Genomic DNA, 5969 nt, shown 5'->3' on the forward strand with positions numbered 1-5969 from the left:
ACCGTCGTTAAACAAGGGGATCGTGAGAGCGGTGTTTTAACGCTTTCGTTACCCGATCTTGATCACGGTCCTAAAGACGAATCGCCGACTGCCGCTAACGTCGAAGACGCTAAAGCCGAGGAGGCTGTCATCGCCGAAGTTCTGAAGAACGTCCCGTCGAGAAGCATGAAAAACAGCAGATACATATTAGACAAGATGTCTAAAGCTAAAGGACTAAGCTCATGGAACGAATCCGGGGAGTTTGTGTTCAGGGGTAAAGCCGTACAAGGTTCGCACATGGTCGATTTGTTAAAAAATGTTACGGCCCCACAAAATGTTAGGGATGAACGGAGACCTCTGGGATGGTCGGAGTTTCTACGCACCTTTGGCGAATTAAACATCCCTTTTTCTACGGTGCCGCACCAACAGGTCAGACGTACGATTAACTCTCTAAAGAGTAAACCCGTAGAACCCCCATCACCGTCTGTTAGACCTTATAAAAGAAAAAAAAAAGGGAGAACATATTCACCTCCCTCGGGTCCTGATTTTGAAGACTCGCCGTAATGGCTGTAAATGTAACGACTCCTTATATTTTGCACGAGCATTAATTTGTATCTTATGATTAAATAAATAAAAGACGATAAGAAATATAATGGTTTAAGCTTTTTTTTATTTATACGTCAAACATGTCTGCACACAATGAACGCACGATAACATTTTATCATTACAAACATGCGGTCTCAATCTCTTCACAAAGAGGGACACCATTTTATCATTTTTAATATAATCATCGGTGTATAGTTTCATCACGTGGTTATAGTCGCAACCTCTGGCTAGATAATATAGAAAAAAAACACAGTGCTGTCCGCAGGTATCCGATGAATAATCCTGGACGCATCTGTTGGAATATAATACGTCGACGTCGTTGAAGTCTAGAAAGTTATTGATGCTGATTGGAAAGCGTGGGCTGTCGGGCGGATTACCGAAGCTGTCGAAAAAACAAGCGGCCCCCTCTCGGGCTAAATAAACGGCTAACCAATGTTGCCCCGGCAATCGAGCCAGATGGGTATTAACGACGCAGAACGACGGTAAGATCCTCACCGTTTTTTTGGGTAGTTGATCGCTCGGCAGAACCCTAAGAAAATGAGTCCCGCATGCTATTTTATCCACGATAGCTGTGAGTTGTAGCGTGTTCATCTCTCAGTAGTGATCGATCAGTACCTGTCTGCGGTCAGACACTTCAATGAGGCTGTCGAATACGGCGTAAATTATTAAATTAACGGTAGTCGGCAGCGCTTGTCTGAAACGAGCTTCGACTCTAATGTTCCCTGACTTGATGAGGCAAATGTGCTGACCGCAGTCCTCGTCCGGCGTCAGGTTAAATGCGTAGAGCGTGGATCCGTTCAGGAAATCATTCCTGCTGATACAGAGCGGTCGATCTTTAAGGTGTCTCCTGGTCGTCATAGCCAGCTGATAATATTTGCGCACTATTTGTAGAGGCTTGGCGGGAAATTGTTGACCGTCCACGTAGACCGCTAGGAATTCCAGATTGTAATGTTTGAACGCGAATGGATTTTCCTCGTAGGAACCGGTGAATGCGTCGTTATCGACCATAACGATAACTATAGACTTTGGCAGCGTTCCTAGAAACAGATTTTCTTGATTGGAAACGCGAGAGCCGGCGGGTATTGAGAACGATTTTAGACAGACTGCTTCGGCTGGTGTAGAGCGATCTCTTCGTAAACCCCTCGTTACGGCCTGTGGGGTCATTTACATCCATGTAACCGGCTGTGTCTTTGTGAAACAGCCCGAAGCTGAAAATACTTTCCAGCGTATCTTTACCATAGTTGAGCAGACTTTCGATGATGCAGCGATACGGATGAGTTCCGGAGCTCTGAGATATCAGGCGGTCACCGAGGGTTACGTCGACCAGTGAAAACATGCTAGCTGCCAGGTAATTTATCTGCCCCACCTTTGCCGGATGAGCGATAACTGCTCCGTCAGGCCCGTGATTTTCACCCGTAGATAGAGCATCGTGTTGTTAAGATCCAAATAATTGTCGCCGTTGCCGGCGATAAAAAACTCCAACGGTGAAGAGTCCGATATGGCCGATAATGGGGCTACTTCTAAATAGCCGTTTTTCTCAATAACGGACTGCGTCAGCAGGACAGTAAATAGGTCCAACTCGGACTTGATGCACTCCCCCAACATGCGGTGCAATAACGCCATGTTAGAAGATTTTTTTACGACTCTCTTGATCGATGCCTTTCGTCTAACAACCGCCTTACGCTTTCTGCGTACGACTGAGAGTTTCTTTGGTCCAAGTGTTGTTTTCTTCTTTCGCCACTGACAATGCCTCCTCACACCCGGTGGTTTAGACATCCTCTTACGGGCCATGACCATCAGACCGGATCCGTCTTGAGCTTTATCATTATGAGACCGCGTCAATACGTTTCAGACAACGTCGGATACTATATTTTTAGCGGCCGATTTTAGATGGGGTTTCGCGATGCTAAATCCTCTTTTTAACAGAGGTGCAGCCATCCTGAACAGGCCTCTGAAAAGACCCCCTAAGCCCGCTCCGTACATAACCCCTCCCCCGGCATAGCCCGGCAAATCCCCGCCGGCCTGATTTCGGTAGTAGCTGACGTAGTTGGCGGTCTCTCCGGACCGTCGTTATCCTTAGCGTAGGCGATCATGTCGACGAGATCGGCCTGGAACTGAGTATCGACCCCGTACACGACCACTCTGTTTCGTTTGTATTTTATAGGCGCTGGTTTGTGTAATGTGTAAGCGTCCTCACCAGCCAGCCATTCTGAAACCTGTTTATCGCTTAGACGGACCCCGGTGTCTTTCAAGACGGCGTCTTTTAATCGTTTTTTTTTACCACCTAAAGAGCCCGGGTTGGAGGGCGTATAATAGGCCTCTTTCATGAGCTCCGACATGGTGCCGTCGCAACCGTTGGAAAAGAATGACGCGTACAAGCGGTTTGAATCAATCTTTTATTAAAAAAACGCTACAGGATATAATACGAGTAAAATGAATATAATAAAACATAGTAAACATGGATATAATAGAAGTAAAATGGATATAATAGAGGATAGAAAAGATACATACTATAAGTAAAAATGGATATAATACAAAACATATATACAGAGACTAAGTAAAATGGTATTAATGCAACATGTAAAAATACACACTCTAAGTAAAATAAAATAGGATTAATACGATTCAACATGCAAAATGGATATAATGACGTTACATACACAGACTAAAAAAGTACAATGGTTATAACAGGGATGTTACAGGATACAAAATGGTTTAATAATAAATCTAACCAGAAAAGAAAATCGCGGCAGGCCATCATGTTTTTGTCAAGGATGTAATCGACGTACATTACGACAATTTTGTCTACGTTTGTAATGTGTAAGTCACATTCTTTTGATTTCTTCATTAGCTCGGTACAGACGTCCGCCACGTAGGTACAAGTACTCAGCAGATCGGTGATCTCGAGCGGGGATCGTGATTCACACAGCATATCTAGAACCTGTTTTATCATTACAATGGGTGGATCGTTACCGTCAACACATTTGTCCGTCATATAGTCCCATGAGCTAACCAGGCCTCTTAAATACACCATATTTTTCTTTAGATTTGCCTCGCGCACGCTCTCGTGACATGGAGTATCGGGGTGGGATGCGTCCATAATAATCTTGCTCACGAGACCGGTCATCTGCTCTCTGTAATGCTCTTTAAACAATAATTCCATACAGTACTTTAGGCTACAGGCTGCACCCATGTTGGAGGTGGTTTGGTCACTGGCCATTCGCGTTGGGGACATTTTCCCAGAGACCAACGACGTCACCGACTATTTCCTTGCAGGGTTTGTCCAGAAGTCTCGCCCTGATTTCTTCCACCTTGGAGACGATGAATGGTTCGTCTTTTAATTCACGCAGAATAGTCCCGCTTGTTCCTTGAATACGATGGGGTCAAACAGACAGGAATGTTGCAGCTGGCTAGGATGGTCAATCGCGCAGCCCTCGCACTCGTCCTTCTGCTTATCGTTGATGAGACGTTGCAGCAAAACCACGGTCGTGGCTTTTACGATTTTGAATCCGACGTCGGTGAAACATCCGTCTGTGGCGTCGAAGCCAGGATTAGAATGAGGAAGGGTTCGGTCGAATGTAGAGGAGTCGTGGGATTGGACCCCTAAACTTTTGTCCTCTCCGTGGGGGCAGGGGCTCCCGATCATCAGATCCGAGTCTAAGCTACGCTTGATAGGTGGACCAGAGTAGTTTTGGAGGTCCGAGGCTTCAGCGGTGACGATGTTGTTGGGAGCCCAATCGTTTTCAAAGCACGATTGCAACTCTATGCGCCGTCTGACCGTTTTAGCCGAGACCCAGTCGTTGTGGAGGTCCGATGGACCGCCGGCGTCAGTCGGTGTATGTAGGGTTGCGTCGTCGTCGGTAGGGTCGAGAATGCTGCCGAAAGAGATACCGCAGCTGCATACGTGGTCTTCGGCCATGGTTTATAAATGATGCTTGGGAGGGTTGGGTCGCTGTATTTTATGATCGCTGTGGAAAAGGGGAGGGGACGTTGGAGCGCTTCAGCCTTGATTTATACACGAAGCTTGACGAGGTCCGACCGCGGAGCTTAAGAATGGTTGTAGTGAATGGGCGGGGATGGCAGAGAGTATGTGCTGCTCCGAGCACATCTCTCGGGTGGAACAGTTGCACTTTAATTTTGTTGTATCCGTCTTGCATGTCACACCATTTGAACATTTTGTTGATGATTGAAAAAAGCCTATTCAGTAGATCCAGATCGCACCACTTGAATAAAAACTGCATTTCATACAGATCGTGATGCTCGTTAGGCAGGATGCGTCCAAACCGTGTGTTGTTGAGCTTTGTCTTGTCTTTACAGCAGAATATGTAAACAGAATCATTCGGCCTCTTTTGAGTATGGTCACCCACCACACGGTACCGGACATTCGGGGTCATCCCGTCCCACTCTGCCACGTACAAAGGCTCCTTGCCGCCGTCATTCAGATCATTCCAGACACGTTTGTAAAATAGAGACCAGTCTTTTTCAGGAAATACCAGACACTCGTCTTCCCCAGCCTGAAACTCGCCGAGGCCGTCGGTGGTGTAGAGCGTAACGACTCGAGTTGGTTTGTGAAATTTGTATCCGAATACGCGGTTACTACGCATCATAAATTCACCTTTAGTCCATTCTGAAATTTCATGGAGAAAACTTGTCAAACGGATGTGTCCGAAAGGTTTTCTCGGCGCCATAGTCAGACTATTCGACGTCCTGTTGCTCGGCCCCGCATCTGTCGATTGAGGGGAGGATAAACCATCCATGCTCATGTAGCTCATGTTTCCCTTTCCGGTGGTGCGTGTAGAACACACCGATCCCATTTATACACTGCTCATAAATGTAATGGGAGGGGGGAGACATACACACACACACACACACACACACACATAACCGTATTATAACCGTATAACTGACACAAAGTTCAAACAATCTAGTTGGCACAAACTTCAAACAAGCTAACTGACACAAACTTCAAACAAGCTAACTGGCACAAACTTCAAACAAGCTAACTGCCACAAAGTTCAAACAAGCTAACTGGCACAAACTTCAAACAAGCTAACTGGCACAAACTTCAAACAAGCTAACTGACAGAGTTCAAACAACCTAACTGACACAAACTTCAAACAAGCTAACTGACACAAAGTTCAAACAGCTTCTGTCAAAACTGCATGATCGATGCGTGGGGAGTCTTTCATGTACCGTTTAAACTAGCCATCAAAAACCATGATTTAGAACTAATTAGGTCAATAGGGTAAAACTTTCTGTCAAAACCACATGATCGATGCGTGGGAAAGGTCATAGGTTAACCCTTGAACTCATTTGTTCCGCCCATCCATCATAAGGTCACCGGAAGTTCAACCTGTCAAAAGGTCAAAGGTCAAAGTCATAAA

The sequence above is a fragment of the Carassius auratus genome, unplaced genomic scaffold (genome assembly GCF_003368295.1).
Source record: "Carassius auratus strain Wakin unplaced genomic scaffold, ASM336829v1 scaf_tig00216126, whole genome shotgun sequence".
NCBI classification, from domain to species: domain Eukaryota; kingdom Metazoa; phylum Chordata; class Actinopteri; order Cypriniformes; family Cyprinidae; genus Carassius; species Carassius auratus.